The 21,569-nt window shown below is 47.0% G+C and overlaps 1 protein-coding gene across 8 annotated transcripts in view; it reads right to left on the bottom strand.

Moving 5' to 3' along the window:
* The window catches only part of TCF7L2 (transcription factor 7 like 2), a 281,057-nt gene that overhangs the window by 18,422 nt on the left and 241,066 nt on the right, over positions 1-21,569 (bottom strand). For 7 of the 8 annotated variants that reach the window (XR_007406927.1, XR_007406925.1, XR_007406931.1 and 4 more), the window contains 3 exons: positions 21,063-21,190; positions 17,565-17,677; positions 16,299-16,483 (listed from right to left, as the gene is read on the bottom strand). The gene's annotated coding sequence lies outside the window, so the exon portion shown is untranslated. Of the gene's footprint in view, positions 1-3,569; positions 3,762-16,298; positions 16,484-17,564; positions 17,678-21,062; positions 21,191-21,569 lie in introns of all 8 variants that reach the window. The other variant, XR_007406926.1, reaches the window with a different exon arrangement.

Here is a 21,569-nt window from a genome sequence, read left to right as displayed (position 1 = left end):
ATATTAAACCACTATAGCAATACCAAGTTTTCAGAATCTCTTCTAGAAAATGGAAGAATATGGAATATTTCCTAACTCATTTTATGTGGCCAATATTATCCTGATGCTAAAACCAGATAAAAACAGGACAAATAAGCTACAAATATCCCCCTTGTGCTTAGTCCAAACATCCTCAACCAAGTATTAGCATATCGAATCCAGCAATGTATAAAAAGAATTAGATACTACAACCAAGTGGAATTTATTCCAGGTATGCAAGGCTGGTTCAACATTCAAAAATCAATCCACTGTATCTACAGACTAAAGAAGAAAAAAATCAAGTGATATTAATTGATGCAGAAAAGGCATTTGACAAAATCCAACACCCAATCGTGGTAAAAATTTCTCAGCAAAGCTCCTCAGCTTGACAAACAGCATCTACAAAACACCCGCAACTACCATCATGTTTAACAGTGGAAGTCTGAATTCTTTCCACCTGAGATCAGGACCGGTCAAGGATGCCTCTTCTCACTAGTCTTATTCCAAATAATACAGGTGGAAAGGTGCGCTTACTGGGCCTCCCTGGGTTCCCCCAACAATAGGACCTCCAGCTCACCCCAAGGCAGATGAGACCTCCAGGAGGCAGCACGCACCCCTCCCCATGCCTCCATGGCACCAAGTCAGTCTGAGGTCCCTCCCACTGCCCTCTCTCACGACACGCTTTCATTCTTTTTTTAATAAAAAAAAATTCCTCTCCACATCGGTTATTTGATGCCAGCCCTCACTGCCTCCTCTCGCTCTTTTGAGTTTCCCAAGTTACCGTCAATCCAGTCCAAGCTAAGAGAGAAGAATCCAGATGGCATGCTGTTTCGTAACACCTGAAATCAGAATAAGAGCTTACCTTTTATAACCCTCCACACACACAGCGAAACGCTTTCTTGTTCATTAGCTCAGCAGCTCTGAACCTCTTTTCTCGGCCCTGTGCCTTTCCTTGGCGCCCCGCTGCTGGAATGAATTGCTCCCTCCTCTGAGATCCCATAGCGCTTTGTCCATGCACCTGTTCCACACCGGACACTTTCTATTCCAGCCCTCGTTCAGGTCTCTCCGGTCCCCTGCCAGCCCAGAAGGGACCACACAGTGATCGGCTTAGCATCTTCTCCCCAGCACCAACCCTGCGCTCCAAAAACGCAGTTTGGGTGTCGTTCAGTGAAAGAGAAAGGTATTATTGGCACGTGGAAGGGACTCGGTCACTGGTGGCTGGTGGGATGTCGGACAGATGAAGGCGCTAAGGCTTTGGACACACTGAAGGACTCCATCAAGGTTACACAGCTAGACGGTGGCGGAGCGGGGCTTTGACACAGATCTCCTGGCTTTCATTTGGATAAACAGACACTTTTCACCCACTGATGTCCTGCCCTGTGGCTCTGGAGGGACCATCCCCCAGGAAAGCAGCTGATGGTTTAATTCATTCCTGGGCCTGGAAGCTAAAGGGAAAGAAAGAGCCTCGCTCCTGCCGAGCGGAGGCCGCACAGAAACAGAAAAAATAAAAATAAAAAATAAAAAAAAACTGCCGGGACTCTCAGAGCCTCTGGAAACAGAATGCAAACCGCAGAGCCCAGCCTATCACAAGTTCAACAAAGTTTTTCCGTGTTGAACTCTGAACTTTGAGAAGTCTGGAATCTTTAGCAATTGCTTATTGCCTGCAGGATAGATGCAGTTAGGCCCGTGCCTTCTGGGCATGCCCTTAGCTGCAATCCTCATTGAAGTTCCTGTGCTGCTGCTTTCAAAACTGCTCAAATTCCTTCACTCAAGTGTTCTTAGCACTTATGTTGATAGGGAATACTTCAAAGGGTACATCTTTACTTTATCAAATCTGATCTAATTTTGCAGATGGAATCAAAGAGGTTCATTTTGAGTCTGGTCGAGTTTGCCAACCGGCCCGAGGAGGAGGCGTCGATGCCTTGTCCTCCGTGTAATTAACCTAAACCGAGAAGCCCCGGGAGATGGGGGGGGGGGGGGCTGGGGGGCCGTGGGGGAACCTTGGGCCGCGCAGACCCCAGGCCCCCGGGGAGGACGCGAGGGGGACACGAGGAGGGGAAGGACGGCTCCCCCGCAGCCGGGCGCTCGAGGACGGCATGGGTGCTGTGGGGTGGTTCTCTAAAGAGAGAGACTAGAAGGAGCTTCGGGGTGCCTGGCGATCTTGCGAGGTGCTGCGTGGGGTAGGGGAGCCCCGGACCGGGCAGCCAAGGCCCGGAGTATTAACCTTCACCCTCAGCTGCAGGTACAGTTACGCTTCTCTCCTCCCAACCTGGCACTTTCTATAAAATCCAAAACTTGATGTCGGCTGCTAATTTGCCCCTGATACCTGTGTTTGAAGCCGGATCCGGGCATAGATTCAGCTGCCTGGCCAGACGGTAATTTCCAGCCGAGCTATTATAATTGTTACAGTAAAATGTCTGTCTGCATGCAACACCCCGGGCTGGGGGAGGGAGGGAGGGGGCAGAGGCATTGATTTGGGCGTTCAGAAAAGTTCTCCGTGGCTCAGAAGAGACAGTTCTGGCTGCTTTTACTTTATTTTGGATAAATACATACATACATATATATATATTCATTGAAATCGAACACAAAAGCGAAAGGGGCTTCAGTTTTCAATGTCCTAAGCTCTGGGGTCCCCCTTTTTTAAAAAGCTTTTCAGAAACTCCCACACACAACCTGCCCCCACCTCCTTGGCTTTGGACACTGGAGGGAGTCACGCTCATCCAGCAGCCTCTCTCGTGGAGCCTTTGTGTGAGGCCCATGCAAATTGGCCATGAAAAGGCTCCCAGGCCGAGTTCTCTGCCCACAAATTCTGGTCGTCATGTGGGTGGGTGTCGCAGTCCCTTTCCCACACCGGGGAAAACCAGGCCAGCCCTGGGAAGGTGGAGGACCCGCCTGAGCCTCCAGGACTCCCTAGATTGCGGGGCCTCTCACCCCCTCATAGGAGCCCACCCAGCTGTCTCTCCCCAAATGCTTCTCTACCCAGCAGGGACCCTCTGGAAACAGATCTATAAAGACAGAATCCTAACCTGGTCTTTGAGGGCCCTATGACCTGTTCCAGCTCCCTCCCCAGCCTTCTCTCTGGCTGGGGCTAGCTTCATGGGCATGTGATAATGTGATATCTGCAGCCATATAGGGTCCCACGTTCTCACTGCTTTGTGATTTTTAAAAATATTTTATTTATTTATTCATGAGAGACACAGAGAGAGAGAGGCAGATACACAGGCAGAGGAGGAAGCAGGCTCCCTGTCGGGAGCCCAATGTGGGACTCAATCCCAGGACGCCAGGATCACACCTGAGCCAAAGGCAGACGCTCAAACACTGAGCCACCCAGATGCCCCACTGCTTTGTAATTCTTAATAGTTTTTTAATAAGAGACCCACATTTTCATTTTGCCCGGAGCCCTGCAAATAGTATAGCCAGGTCTGCCTTCCACCATGCTCTGCACACCTTTCTGTGCTTCCTCCTGCCAGGAGGCTCCACACTTGCAATTCCCTCTGTGCAGAGTGCTCCTGCACACCCCATCCCCACCATTGACACCACCCTCTACTTACCTCACTCCTACCCATCCCTTGTATCTCGGCTGAATTGCCACTTCCTCCAGGAAGTCCTCCTTGCCATCCAACTGGGTCAAGTCCATAGGCTCACAGAGCACCATGCTCCTTTCCTCCATAAACTCTTTCTACGGTTGCAATTCTACATTTATCATATATTTACACACATTGACTTATAGTCTATCTTCCCACCTGGAATAGAAGTTGAAGAGAACAGAAACCACATCTGATTTTTTGCTCACCACTATAGCCTCTGTGCCTAACACACCACTGGATATGTAAACGATATTCCATAAATATGTGTTGGACCAACGACATAATGTAAAAAGAGGAAGAAGTTGAGCTTGGTGGTTGGGAGGCTGCCTGGCTTCATAGCTGCTTCTGCTGTTGGCCGTGCAATCTCAGGTGAATTCCCTGACCCCCTGAATTTAATTTCTCTCATTAGGAGAAAGGGGATAAAGTGAGCTATTTGCAGAACAATTGTGACCTTTAGATGCAACGATGCGCATGGAGGAGTTGGGACCCACCTGACACAGAGCACCCCAAATGTCCAGCACTGTTATTATAGGATGGCTGGTGTGTACTGCACATGAACGTTTAGCATTTCATATGCCTTCAGAACAACTGCACATGGCAGGAATCGGTATATCTAGGGTGGCACATCTAGCAAGTATCCGAGTAAGACTAGAAGCCAGTGCAATCCATCTCCTTGGCCTGTGGCTGCACCAAAGATGTCATAGCTCAGAAGGGACAACAGATTGGTTCCCAGGGAGTTGTGAAACTTCAGGTTCCAGTTCTGATTCCATTTCTCACTATTTATATGTTCCTGACCACTTTTCTTAGCATTCTTCTTAATTCCATCATCTATAAAACATGAATAATAAGAGATGCATCTCAGAGAGTTGCTATATTAAGTGAGAAAAACTGCATGAAGCGCTTGGCACAGGGCATGGATTGTAGCAAGCATTCTGGATACCTTAACTCTCAGCTACGAGTAATCCCACCTGCTGGAGCGGCTCCCGTTTGCTAGAAGGAGCCGAGTGCCGCCTCACACTTCTGCGCTGCCTTGCTCCCACTTTGCAGCCAGCAACATTTCTAAAGAGGATTCAGATCACTTGTACAAGGAAGGGCAACTCTGAGATCTAGGATTCCCTCAACCTCCAGCATTCTCTAGGTGAACTGTAGTAGCAGCAACACAACCCCTCTGCTTTCCAAAGCAAGGGATGCTATTCCCCAGCATGCAGGGTTTTCCCAGACCAAAGGCCTGGGCACAGACCTCCTCTTGCTCCTGCTCTCCATCCACTGCACCTTGGGGAAGACAAAGGCCAGCACAGCAAAGGGCTAATCCTTTATGTCTCCACAAATCAGCAGAAGGGACAACCTCATGCAGCCAGGATGGCTAGAATGTGCTTATCTAGGATGGAAGGAGAAATCCAGTGCTTTCCAAGTGATCAATAACCTAAAGCTTCAAGGAAAGGAAAGATCACACCATACTCCATCCAGCCCACTGCAGACCCCTCAGCCCACAGGAAAAACGCTGTCTACCTGCTGAGGGTATGAACTCAGAGATCATCCCTTCTTGTCCTGCACTCAGAGTAAGTTTAGGCAGATGGCGAGGGGAAGTCAGGTGTAGCCAGGGGCCTTCGCTGCCATTCAAAGTCATGTCCCCCCATAAGCTGGGGTACCCTGGAGTGATGCCTTGAAGAGGCTGATGGGGGGCAGAGGGGTCCCTCTACCATTTCCAACAGAAAGCTTCAGGTTTGTCTCATAAATGTACACAAGAGAAAGCTGAAACCTATATAATGCCCTAAGACATCTCGGCACAGACAGTTATCAGCCAAGGAGAGGCCAGAGGTCAAGCCTCCCAGTGCCATGCCAGCCTGCACACTCCACCCCAGCACTGGGGCTAACAATGATGGATCTGGACAGTGAGGTCTTCACAGAAAAATGATTTTTGAAGAAGAGAAAAATCACTGAGCCAGAGAAGCCTTGAGAAAAGGTTTTCCTGTCCTATTTTAGGAAAGATAGAACCAAACACAACTGTGTGGCCCCTCCCCAGGTCCCTCCAGCTCCCATAGTGAGGCAGAAGAAGATCCTCTCTGCAGGAGAAAAGTGAGGCCACACCCATTCCTGGAGACCTCCCGGTGTGTTCCTTCTCACCAGGAGCCTCCTGAGCCTGCCAAGCACCAGCCATCAGCATCAGAAGCACATCTGTGAGTAGGTGTTAGCTCTAGAGAGCCAAGGCCAGCAGGCTTGGCTTTGGGTGGATATTGTTGGGTGCTCGTCCCTCAATTCTTTTGAGTCTGGTCTCATGGCTTCGGAGCCCCAGGCTAATTAGCTGGCCCTGAAGATGTTACCAATTGAAGGAAAATGTCCTGGCAGAGGGCCCTGGAACCTGCTCAGGTGGGTCATGAAATCCAAAAGATTTGGATTAGGAAGAACATGAAAAGTTACCTAGACTGACTTGACTCTACAGATGATAATGCTGCTAGTTCAGAAAGAAAAGGTAACTTGCTCAAGTTAAGAAATGTACAAATATATAATAATAGAGCTATGCCTCTGGGGTAGAAGAGAGGAACTGTTGTGTCTCATCACTCCCCAAAATGGAACTGCCTCAACTCAGCCCAAGTGCCTCCTCTTTCTTGAGCCTCAAGACCCTCTCTGCTCGGTCTTCCACTTGCCCCCATGCTCAAAATCTTATTCTAAAAAATCACTGTCCCATTGTTAGGAAGGCCTAGCTTCTGGGTGAGTTATAATACCCTTCCATCTACCACCCCAGTTGACTGAGCCAGCCATATAGGGAACATTTTCAGGAATCGTTGGCCCATCATAATGGAAGTACTAACCCACTGAACTGAATGAAGTCAGTGAGGTCAGGATTCTTGACACTGGGGCAGCCCATATCTCATGGCCCCTAGAAGGACTCCACTTAGCTTTGTCTTACCCAAGCTTTCCTTCCAAGACAGTGGATCAGATTAACAAGAACCAACCTGGAGAAAGTGGGTCGTGTTAACCAAGACTATTAAAAAGGGTTTTCATTTAATTGGGGGGACATCAAGGTCCGGGCACTGCCCCTCCACTCAGATATGAGGAATCAACCAGGAATGGACCCCATTTTTCAAATCACAGAGCAGATAGAAAATCAACCTGCAGCTAAGGAATATTTGCCCTGGTCAATCGAAATAAGAAACTGGTGACAATGACAAATCAGCTTCCTATCTTGATGGGTAACATTCCTGGCTCATTAGTTGCCTTTGCTCTCATCACTTCCATCCATTTCTTTCCAATTCTTAAAATGTTTTAATTTTTATGTTCATTTATTCATTCCTTCAAAAAAAAAAAAAAAGTGTCAAGGTCCAGATGTTGACCAAACCTTCACCGCCACTCGACACACTGTCTCTGCTCCCCCCACCCCCTCCCAGCCAGCCTCTCCTCCAAAATGAGCCCACGATGAAAGTACAGCAGGCTCCGTGCATTTTAAAGAGTTAGCCTATTTTCAACTATAAAATAATATGTGGCATAGAAAACAGCATGTAGGATGAAAAAAGATCCTGTTTAGTTTCAGTGTGACATTTGCCTGGGGGAAGAAGTGCAGAGCTCATTGGCAAGCCGATTGTTGAAGCCCTGACCAGTCAGTTACAAAGTGTCACCATTTAATATGCCAGTCAGCTCTGCCTTTTCGAGGCCAATCACTCCTTTTGTGCTGGGGACAGGGTGGGGGCGGGGGGCAGAGGAGAAACTGAGTAAGAGGGGATGGGAGGCGCAGAATGAAGGAGGTAAGGGGCACTCGAGAATGGACGGTCACAGGGGGGTTTCATTGTTCAGTCTCCCACCACCGCCACATGAGCCTCACCGGTGCCCACGGGGGCCGGAGCCCAGTGGCTCTTGGTCATGGTAGCTGCCCAGGTGAGGCACCGTCAACGGAGGACCCCAGACCCACCCAAAGTCAGACAGGGGTAGGGTGGGGTCCCAGGGTCCCAGAGCTCACATATGTCCCTAGAGCTGGGGTCATCTTCTGGTCCCAGGTGCCACTGGAAATACCAGCTTCCAAAGCGATGGGCAAAAAGGTCAACACATCTGAACCTATTACCGCCTCCTGCAAGCTCGACACATTGCTGTGTTTAGACATCAGTGCAAGATCCTGGCTCCCTTTCATGACTCTGAGCTTTGTATCCAACTTACCATTAACAGGGTTCAGGTAAGGCAGGGCTTTGGACGCCCCCCCACCCCCGCCGCCACCACGGCCCCCTCTGCAGTCTGTCAGCCTTTTCTTCATCAACTATATTTGTTACAATCCAGTTCTGTCAACTGTCACAGCTTACATACAGACTGCCAGTAAATATGTCTTTCCACTCATTAGACATTCCTCCCAGTCACCTTGGGATTTCTATCTTGTCTATCTCACTCCAAAAAACTTTTGTTCAGAAGTATGAGACACCCACTGAGCAATGTCAGCTTGCGGCCATTACCTCAGGAAGTGACAGGATACACCCAACTGTCACTCATTAAGATCCATTTTTTCCAGAGTTGATGTAAGTCAGACTTTGCCCCCAAAACGAATCATGATTTATTTAATATATTTGCTTCTACAAGTGTCAGCTCATCAGCTTAAAATGTTCCTCCTTTAACTCTATTGAGGACTGTACAGAAAGTTTTCTTTGAAACCTAGTTTTTGCTTTAAGGCTTAATAATTAAAACAGAACCAAGAACAGTCAAGACTCTGCTCTATAGGTGCACTTTGGTGGCCCCTGGTTTTATAATTATATGTACAAAGCAGTCGTGTTGGAATTATCGCTGGACACGCTGGGAAAATTGCCTCCCACTGAGCAAGCTGGCTTTTTCTGCCGGGCGCACCAGGCTGGGGCAAGATGAAATGAAAACCTGGGATGGTTTGAAAGCGGCGACAAAAATAACAATTAGGGAAGCGAGGAGGAGAAAAATGCAGTTTCTTAATTGCTCGGCCTCTGTGCCAGCGGGCAGCTCCCCGCCACACTGCAGGAGCGCGGGGACCCAGGAGGACCCGACGCTGTCCAGAGGCCCCCGGAACGCGGGCAAAGGTGCATCAGCCACAGCTTTTCGGGAAAGATGCCTGAGGCCTGGCTTTGACCTGGATTTCAGGAGAGATCAAAGCCAAAGAGGAAGGTGATTTGACGGGCTGATGGCTTCCTATGGGGACCTCCAGCCCAAGGTCATTTCCAGCCATGCTCCCCTCTGCTTCACATTCACTCTGGTTGGTCCTTTCTCCTGGGAGAAGAGAAGGTCAGGCACCTTGGGAGGCACCACTTGGAGAATGAGAGCAGTGCCCAGCGACTTGGCGTCCTCCTCAGCCTGACAGCAGGACTACAGCTAATTCTCACCCAGTACTGAGGCTTGCTTGCCTCCAGCCCAGGGCCCAGGGCCCCAGGTCCATCCTGGGGTCAGCCCCACCAAAAGAACTTAGTCCCCCGACCCAGATAGGCAGCCACGGAAGGGTTGGTGCTGGACAGCTGGAACAGCAGGGCAGAGTCCAAAAGAAAGGAGAAAATCCATGTGAATTGCCCAAGAGGAGATCAGTGGTCTGGGGAGAAAGTGAGGCTCTCATCGTCAAACCTGTTTATACTCGACACCCACGTGTTGGAGCGTGGCACGGGAGAGCCAAGCCTCACTCGGGCATCTGGACTCAAAGGCATTCAAAGCCCCTTGTAGTTGAAGAGCTTAAAATTTCAAGACTACAATATTTTGTCAGGTGTTACTTTTTTGTTTGTTTCTGTATTATCAGGACACAGTGGGTCTCCACCCTCAAAATTCCTCCTACTAGAGGCTGAGGGCTCAAATTTTACCCCCACCTGTGGGTTAGGGCATCTGTCCCTGGTAGATACACATGCCCTCGGGCAGCAGGGGGAGCTGGGAGTCTGAAGGAAGAGTCTGGAAGTAGGCAATGGAGCAAAGGCACCCAGGAGATGGAGGTGTCCCCACCCTCGTCTAGACAACCTCATTGCTCACTTAAATCACTACGTTGACTTTCCTGTTTCCATGTATCCTTTCTCCAACAGAAACCACTGATGATCTTAAAATTCAGATTGATCACAAAATCTCCTGATTGCACTCACAACCCCCCTCATTTAAAACCTTCCAGTGGCTTCCCGTTGCTCACAGGATAAAAGGAAAACTTTGTTAGAGAGCAAGCAAGGCCCTGCCAGGTCAGTTCCATGCCTTGCTGGCCTCACCCTAATCCCGGTCCCACCTGTCTCATCCTAAGATCTAAGTGTCTCTGGGGCTTTGTGCCAACTTGGGTCACCTGAGACAAGGGACACAAAACCGGTTTTGAGCCAGGTGCATCTGGAGGTAAACAACAACACACGGCCACCCCGGAGAGGGACAGGAAGAAGGAGAAGAAAGGGGAAGAGCAGTAGGGTGGCTGCCACTTGGCCACAGCACCCTACAGTTACCACCGGGGTTTCCCAACAGGTGAGTCTGATTGACTAAACCAGTCACGTGCCCTTGACCTAGCTGCGAGAAGACTGAGGAGTGGGCACAGTCCCCTTTCACCGCTACCCCCTCCAAGGACTCCTAGGGCAGAGAGTTCCCCAAACATAAGAAGGAGTCGCAGATGCTGGCCTCGGATAAAAGAAAATGTCTTCTCTCAATTCAGCTCATTGCCAAGGTATAGCTTTCCCAGGGAAACTGGCAAAAATCCTCCAACTAGGCCTTGTGGGGTGAGGGTGGGGGACATGTTCCATCTCTCTAGCTCCCCAAATACCAGAACAAGGCCATCTACCACCAAGCACCAGCCACATCCCTACCCTGCTCCCCGACCTGGCATGACAGGCAAAACTCAGAGAGGAAAAAAAACTCACATTGAAAGTCAGCCTGCAAATGGAACTCTTTCATGTTGGCCAGGATCCACAGCTCGGAAGGTAAGATCAGATATGGAAGTGTTTGATGAGGTTAAGTCCATTTCCAACCCTTCATTCTGGCGTTTAAAGCCATCATCTGTTTTAAGAAGTGAAGAGCTTTAATGTGTGGGGGGTTACAGAGGAACTGGGCTCCTGCTCCGCATAGAGCACCAGGAGGCAGGGGCTGTGGAAAGTTGTGGAACCTTTTTTCCTCCAGCCCCATAAGGGAGAGAAGCCCCTACCTGCTGATCTCTAAAAATGGCTGCTAATGACATACAGCTATGTTGAAATAGGGACCTGTGTTCATTATAAATCAAGGTGGGAAATGTTCGAAATAGATACATCGCCTTAGAGGCACTGAGCCCGAGGAGGGTCCCTTCCCCAACAGGAAGAAAAGGAAATGGATGTATTTTCTTCCTCTGTTGGAAGGCTTGCCCCAGAGTGTCAGTAAAATCCTATTTCTTTCATGAATGCATTACTGATGAGTGACTCCTTGTTCTTGAACTATTAGTGCATCTGTTGTCTACACCACTGGCTTCACATAGTATAAGATCATTCATTCATTTGTTCATTCATGCACCAAACCCTCATTAAGCCAGCTGTGGGCTACTCAGATGGTTTGACAGAGAAGGCAGTTTGAAGATCTTCTCTTAACAGACAAAGAAACTGAGACCACTCTGGGCATGGGGTTCATGGTGTGCATGGGGAATGACTTGCCCAAGGTAACACCTGCCTTAGTGGAGGCTCTGAGCTCCCATAGCTCCCAACAACTGGTCCCCGTTGACAGTTTAATGTCCTCCACCTGGGCTATGTTCTTTCAAACACAGCTAGCACCATGCACTTCAATCTGTTGACATGTCTCTCCACCCCATCAGAACTATTAGCTCCTAGATCAGTGATTCTCAACCTTGGCTGCATATTGGAATAAGGAGAGCTTTTAAAAATGCTGATGCCAGGGCATTACCCCAGAGATTCTGATTTAATTAAGATCATAGGGCATGGCCTGGGCATTGGGATTTTTAATCCCACCACCACTACCCCTGGGTGGTTCTAATGAGTCTCAAAGACTGAAAAGCACCACTCCAGAGCACTATTTCTCAAAATTGAGTGAGCATACACATCACATAGTGGTGACCGGGCTAAAATGGAAATTTCAATTCAGTAGGTCTTGGCTAGGGCCCAAGATTCTGCATTTCTAACAAGCACTCAGATGATATGAATACTACTCGTCTGTGAATGATACCTTGAGTAGGAAGGTTCTAGAACAGGGTTTCCTAACCTCAGAACTACTTGACATTTTGGGCTGTATAATTCTTAGTTTGGGGTAGGAAAGATACAGAGGGGATTTTCTCATACATTACAGAATATTTAGCAACATACCTCCACCCAGTAGATGCCAGTAGCACCATCTCCAGTTGTGACAACCGAAATGTCTCCAGACACTGCCAAATATCCCTTTGGTCGGGGGAGTTTAGTCACTCTAGTTGAGAACCACTGTTCTAGAGGGCACATGTTGAAGCTAGCATCTTGAGTCCTCTATCTCTTGATTGAAAGCCCTTTCACTGTACCACATTGCCCTGTGTACTCTCTTTTTCCACTCATCTTGTTTCCTAAATTTGTAAGTTATTAAATGTAAAGATTATATCCCGTTCATTAATCGGTCAGTGATGCAGCAAATACTTGGTGAATGCCAAGCAATGTGCTAAGCCTTCACATAATAACAAAGGTACCTGAAAGCTATGATGCAATATCGCTTCAATCCTCAACATAGTCCTTGGAATTGAGTCCTGGGGTTAGCTCCATACTATACATAAGATAACCGAGGTTAGAAAAATTAGGTAACTTGCTCCGAAACACATAAGTTATAGAAACAAAATGATGCAAAGATAAATAGGATACAGAGCTTCCTCAGTGGAGTTCACGATCATGCAGTCAATACAGACATCTATGCTCCTGATTCTACTTTGATGTGGAAAACACTAGATCAGCAACCTGGGCAGAGGGGTCACTCAAAGAGAACAGTCAGTTCTACTCAAGGAGCGGGAGGGAAGGAAAAGACCTCACACAGTAAGTGATCATTGAGTTAGACCCTCAAGGATGAGAATTTCACAATCATCCATTTACTTATCTATCCTCTACATTCATTCAGCAGACTGTGAGCCTCTTAAGGGTAGGGACAGACTTTACTTTTCTATCTTCAATTCCTGGCATGGTGCAAAGTGCACAACAGGTGTTCAATAAATGTTGGGTGAGTAAGTAAACCAACAAAGTAGGTGGAAAACAGTGACATCCTGGGGAGAACAGCATGAGCAAAAATAAGGAGATGTGTGAGAGTGCTGTGTGCCAGAAGAGGGGTAAAGGGGTCAGAGGCATGGGCATTGGGGGAGGAGGTGGGCAAGAGATACACAGGTCTCTAACATTCTGATTCCTGAACAGAGCAGTTTGAATCCCTCTCACTGTGCTCTGAGGAAAGGCAGGCTCCAGAGTGTCTCCAAGCCTGCTGGGTTCCTTTTCTAAAGAACAGAAGCCCCTGTCTCAGGACAAGGCAAGTTTCTAATGAGTGCAGGGAAGTGAGATAAAGAAGTGTGACTTCATTTAATATATGAGGAAGGAATCTTGTATGTGTTTGGTTGTTTTTTTTTTTTTTTAATTCCCACCATCCCTCATGAAATGATGGATTCAAGCCTTGGTGTCAGAAGCTGCTAAAAAAAGGGGGGGAGACATAATTGGACATCTAATGTCTCCTGATGGAAGGACACAATACACCTATGAATCTGATCACATCCCTAGATGGAGCTACCAATGGGCAAGCAACAGAAAAGACAGAAGAACATGTTAAACTTCACCATCAGGATGCGAACAGCAAAGTCCAGACTGTCGGAAATCAGTGGGACAAACGACTGGGTTTCTTCAACAGATGAATTTAGAAGGGGCGGGGGGGAGAAACAGAGAGAACTTATTACATTTTTAAATGTGCTAATGGTTTTGCCATTATAGTTTCTTTTTTTTTTTAAGTGGCCTTATCTCTTACAGGTAGAGACTGAAATACCAACAAAGAGATTACTGTTTGAGAGAAGGGTGAAAATACAGGATAGGATACCATTGGCTTTCAGCTGGGACTGAAGTTTTGAGCAGTGGCACCTATGTTTTGTCACACTATTCTTTTTTCTCTTTTTTTTTTTTTTTTCAGTTTTACTGAAGTATAATTTCCATACCATACAATTCACTCATTTAATGTTATAATTCAAGGATTTTTAGTGTAGTCAGAGTTGTGCATCCATCAGCACAATATTATAATATATTCATCACCCCAAAAAGAAACCTTGCACCCCTCCACCATAATCACCCAACTCTACCCACTCTTAGCCCTAGACAACCACCAATCTGTTTTCTGTCTTTATAGATTCACCTGTTCTGAACATTTCATATAAAAGGAATCCCACAACATGAGATCCTCTGCAACTGGCTTGTCCGTGGTGTAGCACATATAAGACTTTCATTTTTTTAGGGCCAAATAATATTCCATCATGTAGATAGACCCAATTTTATTTATCCATTCATCAGTTGATGGGCATTTAGGTTGCTTCCATTTTGGGGTTATTATGAATAATGCCACTATGAACCCTCATTACAAGGTTTTGTGTGGACTGTATTTTCATTTCTCTCGGGCATATACCTAGGAGTGGAATTGCTGGGTCATATGGCAGCTCTCTGTTTAACCACCTAAATTATCAAACTGTTTTCCAAAGCAGCTGTATCATTTTATATCCCCACCTGCAGTGTTCTGTCTCTTTTGTGTATATGTTTGAAATATTCCATAACAAAAAAAAATAGTTTTAAACCTACCCTCACAGGCTGAAAACAGCCATCACATCCTTACCATCTTGGACACTGTGGCTTTTCCTAACATGTCTGTTACCTTTACTCACACGGGCACTCTGGGATAAGATCACGACCCCTTGTAATTTTTTAATACCTTCTTATTTGTTAGTTTTTTAGACATGTGCCTTCCCCTTTCATTTTGGGAATGCAGTCTCTGAAGAAACCAAAAAGATTAGAGTCAGTAAATGGCCTAAAATGAGTTCTCAGAGTGGAGGGAATCAGAGGGAGAAGTCCCTTCCAGCAGCACAGCTAAGTAAACACAAATGTGATGACTGCCCCCAACATAATTACATAAAATGTAGGCCACAAAGGAAAGAATTGCTGTGGTAAGATGAGGGGAGGGGACTGTGTCTATGGAGCCCCAAGGTTAAATGCTGGGGCATAAAGAGATGTAAACAAGAGAAATCTTCCAGCACAACAATTTGGGCTGTAATGGCGCACAGAGTCCCATTCTGCAGGTGTACAGCAAGCACTTGGCTGCATTATTCCATCCCAGATCCCATTTTCTCCTGTCAAGAGGTCTTTGACTAAAGACACAATTGTCTTCCAAAGAAAGGCTGAAATGCCATGTGAATGACTTGAGTGATAGGCCGTAGCATCTTGGATGCTCAAGAAAAAGCAATGCTAATGGATTTGTACACTAAATAACATAGAAAGGGGGAGGGAGAAATGCCCCCCTAAGGCAATGCAACAGAACATCCCAGAGCCTTCTTCTGAGGCACTGGTAGGGAACCAAGGCACTGGGACCCCCTTCCAGTGAGGACAAAGGATGCCTGGGCTTCAGGGAGTCCGGGCCTGACTCTGCCTTCCCCTCATATTTGGCTGGAGCTGAGCTCTCTTTCTTAAATCCTCAAAGAATTAGCAGGTGTTCCCTCTCAAATCTGGGGCATGTAGCTCCCTGCCCAGTCTCCCACAAAAACGTCTCTGACCCAGGCCCAGGGCAGCCAGCCCTCTCGTGCACACCTGACAGCAAAGCCTCCTGGGAGATTTCCCAGCCCACCCAGCAAAATAGTCCAGCCCTTCCTAGAAGTTAATCAGTGCACCAGAATGCTCAAATGAGCACCGTCACAGGATAACGAGGTGAAAGAACTAGAGGACACAGGCACAGGAAAGGATCTCGGGGTCCGCCAGATGCAACACCCTCTTTTCACAAACAAGAACGCTGAGAACCAGAGAAGGTAAGCAACACTACAAGGTCACATTATCAGCTCAGGTCAAGACACATAATTCCACTCCTCTCCCCCCGCAGAAGGTGGAGAGTCACTGGAGTAGAAAAATGAAAGAATATCCCTCAAGAATTTTATCTCTAACATGTCTAGCTCTGGGAATGAGACAGGACAAGGAGACTTAAAATTTTCATATTCTAATATTTTAGGTAACCATGACCTAGAAACCACAGCTCAGGAGTTCCTTTTGAAGATGACAATGGCCTTTTAATGCCCGTTCAGCTGTCCCTGCCAGTGAATGTCAGCAAGAGGAAATTGGATAATGCACACCATGTAAATCCATCTGTCTTTATATGAATGAGGGACCTGAGGCCCTGAGAGGGCCTGAGATTTCCCAAGGTCACAGGGCTCATCCTCCTCTGGTGTTTCAATACAAATACGGTATTCTAGCCATAGCCAACTCCCCTCCCCTGGAACTTTCGGATGGACCACCCTGTATCCAGTAATTAAAGGAGTAAGGTCTAGCATGCCACTTGGATAATCGTGGTTAAAAATTTTGAGTGTCACTCCAGTCTGCAATTAGTAAGCACTTGAATAATAGTAGAGCTCATATTTCCACCTCAATCTACTTCTTAATTATTCTTTCTGCTTTGTTCTGCTGCCCGCCTCCCCTTCACCCCATTGGCATAAAGTGCTTGCTCTGCAAGCTCTAGAAGGTGGCGTCATCATATCCATGTCTGGGTCCTTCTGAACGTCCCCACTCCCCACTTTAAGGCCTCACAAGCAGGCAGCAGGCATCTTCCTACCTTAACACTGAAATCCATGGCATATGGTTGCCGCCAAAAGCAAAGGCATGCGGATAAACTTTCCCCACCTTCTGCCAAAACTCTCTAGGAAATCCCCACTTCAGCAGAACCCACAGGATTCCAGGAAACCCTTCCGAAAGGGGGAGACGACCTGGGTGTCAACTCTTTACCAGCCAGTCTTCCATCTAAAGGATCAAAGAGAAAAAGGGAAGACCTTTCTTCCATCAAAGAAGACATTCAATTGTAATCATTTCTTGATTCTCCGGCCACTGTCACCGTGGTGGGCTTTTTAACTTCTGGATGCTGAAAAGGTGGTGCCTTTCTTAGCTTGGGTTTTCCCTAGAGTGGACCCTAAGGAAAATATTTGGGCATAAGCACTTTATTTAAGAGCTAAGCCAAGAAAGCACTAGGAGGGAGAAGCATGTGGCACCAATAAAGGGTGTGCTGGTGAACAGGCTACTTCCATGGGCTACTGGGGCTCAGTCTCACAATAGACCCTGACAGACAGAGTAGCATGCTTCTGAATTATCTGTGGGAGAGGCAAGGAAGCTGGGGTGCTGATCCACCAATTCCCATCCCTCATTGGTTGAGGATCTCTCGGGGCATTCATTCTCTTGCACTTCCCCTTGCCCCGGGATATCTGGGTGAACAGTCAGGAGGCCAAAAGATGCCTCAGGCCAAGAGACCACAAGGCCAGGAGAGAGTCTGGGCACTGTCTGCTGGTGACCTCACTGAGGGGTATGTGTGTGCAGGGGCCCACATAGCATCTGCTATGGTTTTCAAATGCTTTCAAGGCATTTGAAATGCTTTGAAAGGCATTTCAAATGCTTTCAAAACCACTGTATATAAGCCCCTAAGGAAGCTGCACTTTGAGCAGTGTGGTACAGCAGGAAGAGCTTTGGCTTCGGAATCCAAGTCTTGGGTTTGAATCTCTTCTCTGCCGCTTACCAGCTGGGCCACCGGCAAGTGAACCTCTCTGAACCTCACTCTTTTTTTAATCTGTGATGATTATAGTAAAGATTAAAATAAGTGCTCTGTATTAAGTAATTGGCACGATGCTGGGCACCTTATTGGTGATACTTAGCATAATAACAATAATTACTATTTCAAAAAAATAATTGCTCTTGGGAGTTTCATGATCTAGGAGGCTAACCAGACAGAAGGTGCAGGAAATTAATGTCTTCTTAATTTTAACCCTGGGTTCTCTTCAATTCACTCATCTGTTTGTTCATGCAACAAATATTTTGGGGAACACATTTCAATTACCTCGTCAGCAAGGAGGAGGGTTAGCGATAATTGCTACAATGGCTACTTCTCAGATACCTTCTAGCATTTACCACCTTTCAGTCCACAATGATTCTCTGCAGGAAGACAGCTTCCTGTAATGAAAAAAGGAAGTTGTAATGATATCGCGGTGTCTAGATACACGACTTTGAGTAAGTTTAAATAACTCTTCTATTCTTCTCCATCTGTGAAATGGGCATAAGAACGCTCACCCTCACAGGGCTACTGCAAAACTTAAAAGAGATGGCATCCCACAAGTGTCCTACGGTGCCAGGCACATGATAGGAACCTGAGACTGCTGATTGCTCCTCATCCTGTCATCTCTGGGGTGTGCATGATTTAGTAGCTTAATGTCAAGGGGCATTGAGAGGAGAAGCATTTCAGACCCTTGGGTGAAGGTGAGAGCGACACAGCAGGTCATAAGTAAGCTGAGCCCATCAGCGACACTTCCGTGTTACCTTCAAGGACAAGCACTCCTACACTGGGACTCCCAAGACAGAGTCTCATTCAGCCAGTCATTCCCCCCAGCCCCCCAAACCCAGCTCAGTACCTGCAAATAGTAGTGAATCTGTTGATACTTGCTGATAAACAAAGGAAACAAATCCAGCCTGTTTTTCTAAACAGCACAGCAAAAATACTTCAAAGAAGACTCCATACACAAAACTAAGACCCTTGAGGACAAGGAGGGTGGCATTTCTTGGTACCCAGGGACAAACCTGCTTTGTCCTGGGCTGAATAACATTCTCTCCAAGTGGAATAGGATGTCTCAGAGAACCAGGGTCCCAGGGTCCACCTGCACTGTAAATACAGAGCACTGTGCTACGAGTCCCCGTTCCAAGGAGACCCACTTAGGACCCTAATCACGTCAACTATATAGAGTTTAATCTAAAAGGCAGACATGTGAGCAACTGCAAATGGAAAACCACTGTCCTCTGTCCCCAAGTATGCTTCACCCCACAGCATGAAAAGTGGGATCGCAGGCCCCACCCCAGACCTGCCGGATCAGAGTCCGCATTGTATGAGCTGCCCACGTGATTCTGGAGTGTGAGCCACATTGGCATGGCTTTTCTAGTTTGGCTGCACATCATCTGGAGAGCTTTCAAAACTATGAAACCTGGTTTCTGCCCCCAAAATGCTTGCTGATTGTTTGGTCGGGAACACAGCTTGGGCAAAGTGATTATCAATAATAACAATAATAATAATAATAATAATAATAATAATAATAATGAGAATAATGAGGATCCTCTCGGGAACGCAGCCCAGGTGGGGAGCGCTGTGTAGACTTCCACAGGACAGCAAACACAGCATAAGGACCCGTTCTGCCTCATAGAGAATTATTTCCCTGAGTTCTGCGTGGCCGTTGGGGAGAAGGCTCTAAGGGCATCTGAGAGCCAGGCCGGCCCCACTACCAGGCCTCCAGCTACCGAGAGAAGAAAGAGTTAACCCCAAATCCAGCCTTCCCTCTCCTGCTTCCACATGTCCACCCACCGCTGAGCCTTGCTCACGTTCACGGCAGCTTGTAGCCTGTACATCTGGTTCCGTTCCTTGGAAATGTCTCCCCTTTGCATTGCTTCCCCCCCCTCGGGACAGCTTTCCCGTTCCTGCCCAGAAGAACGACCTGAGGCCAGGGGATCTGGCCTGGGAATGTCCCCACTGCCTGCTCCCCAGGCCAGACCTCCAGGTGGGGTTTTGAAGTGATTACATCAGCCGTGGCCGGGGCAGCACGTTCATCAGAAATGCTCCAATCCTCCCAAGAGCCTTCCTGGGACAAGCACAAGGTTCTGGCTAATTTTAAATGTAATTAAAAGATTTTCTTCCTTTCTTTCTTTCAAGGCATGATCAATTTCCATAGCTCCCCCTTCTTGGAATACTGTTCCTCTGAGGTCTTCTTTTTTTTATTTTCCAGATTTTTCTCCCCAAATGAGAACACTTACAACAGATGCAGATCCTTTGCTTATTTGGCCTCGCGTATCAGCAGACAGTATTTTTACAATGCAGAAAGGTTTGTAATGGGACGTGGAAAAGGTCTTTTCTCCCAAAACACTAATAATAAAAAAAAAATCCTTTTTAAAAAAATTTTCTTCAAATTGCTTTTTATAACCCATTCAGCATTTTCAGGGACATAATTAAAACATCAAAGAGTTTTCCTGCCGGTTATGCTAAAATTTGAATACTTGAGGCAGCAACTATTATTAGATATTAAAATGGACTTGAGTATTTATTTAAAAGATCCTCTTAAGTAACTATTCATTTGGGTTTGCTCTGTTTAATAAAAAGACAAGCTCCATAATGTGAAAATACCTGTTTCTAATAAAGACCATAATTGGTAGCAGGAGGATTTTTTTTTAAATATAAAATATGTATTTTGTTCACTATTTTTCCAGCTTAATGTGACTAATTTCCCCATTCAACTTTATCCCTAAGGAAAACTATCGAAAGAAAGGCCATTACCAATACATGAAGCTCACTAGTTTGCTTTCGTAGGATGTAATTGCTATCAAGAAGGCTAGTAGCCGGGTAATTTTAGATTAAATGAGTACATAGCCTGAAAAAGGATAAATTAACCTCCTTAGAACTGAAATTAGATTCCGGTGAATGATTGTTCTAGCTCCACACACACCGAGCCCAAGGCTGGGGACATTGTTGCCCAGGAGGAAAAGCCAGTGAAATGCTGAATGCCCGTTCGAGGCGTGGGGAGGACAGGGCAGCCAATTCAGGAGGGAGAGGATGGGGCAGAAATGGAAACAGAGAGCATTTGTTTCTCTTGCTTTTCCAGGGCTTCATAGCCACTTTCCAGATAAATAAGAGTTTTCCCTCTTCACAAAACCCCAGCAGGCTTCTCAGAGACCAAGGCAGACCAGCTCAATTCACTGGACACACCATTATTGACTCTTCTGACATGATAGAGCCGTGCCTGATACACAAAGGAAAATGTTGGAACAAATGTGGGAACACCATGTGAGAAACAACCCTGGTCTCTCTGGGGCTTATTGAGGACAGTGAGACGGGTATGCAAACCTAGAACCCTAGAACACAAAACCATGTGCACTGCCTTCTGCATGGCACAGACATTGGGAGCCTAGCGCAGAGTCGCTACTTTGGTTCAGAACAAGATGGAAGGCTTCTCGGCAGACGTAGCGTTGGCTGGACCTTGCCAAACATGTCAGCTAGAGAAATCATGTCCTGTTAAGTTCGCCCTTCCAGAAACACCTGCCAACGCTGGAGTGTGTTGAAACCCCTAGAACTGGAATACCTGGGTGGCTCAGTGGTTGAGCATCTGCCTTTGGCTCAGGTCATGAGCCTGGGGTCCTAGGATGGAGTCCCACATCAGACTCCCCGTGGGGAGCATGAAATGTGTAGGAAAAGCAAGATGTAGCCCCTGCTTCTCCCTCTGCCTATGTCTCTCTCTCTCTCTGTCTCTCAAAAATAAATAAGTAAATAAAATCTTAAAAAAAGAAATCCCTAGAATTAATTTCATACCTATGACTCTCTTACATGAAGTCGTATCAATGGGTTCAGTCCTTGCTTTCTTTGCAAGATGGAGAACGAGGGTCACGGGAACGGCAGACATTCACTGGATGTCAACCCCAGCAAGGCCCCGTTAGATACTGTTGAAAAAAATTTTTTTAATTAAAAAAAAAGAGAAGAAGTAGTAAAATTAACATCTTCATCTGGCCATGTACTTAAAGATCAGATGTATCTGATCTACCCTGCCCACCAAACCAAGCGAGGGTAGGCGGTACGCAATAGGCACCAGCTGAGTGTCACGGTTCTTGATTCTGTGGAAGGGAAGGGCAGTATAGACGCCGCAGGTGCTGGCAGCTGGGGAGTCTAGCTTAAGAACAGAAGACTGGAGATCCCTGGGTGGCTCAGTGGTTTGGCGCCTGCCTTCAGCCCAGGGCGTGATCCTGGAGTCTCAGGATCGAGTCCCACATCGGGCTCGCTGCATGGAGCCTGCTTCTCCCTCTGCCTGTGTCTCTGCCTCTC

The sequence above is a fragment of the Canis lupus genome, chromosome 28, assembly GCF_003254725.2.
Source record: "Canis lupus dingo isolate Sandy chromosome 28, ASM325472v2, whole genome shotgun sequence".
Taxonomy (NCBI): Eukaryota; Metazoa; Chordata; class Mammalia; order Carnivora; family Canidae; genus Canis; species Canis lupus.
This window is presented reverse-complemented; position numbering and strand designations above follow the sequence as displayed.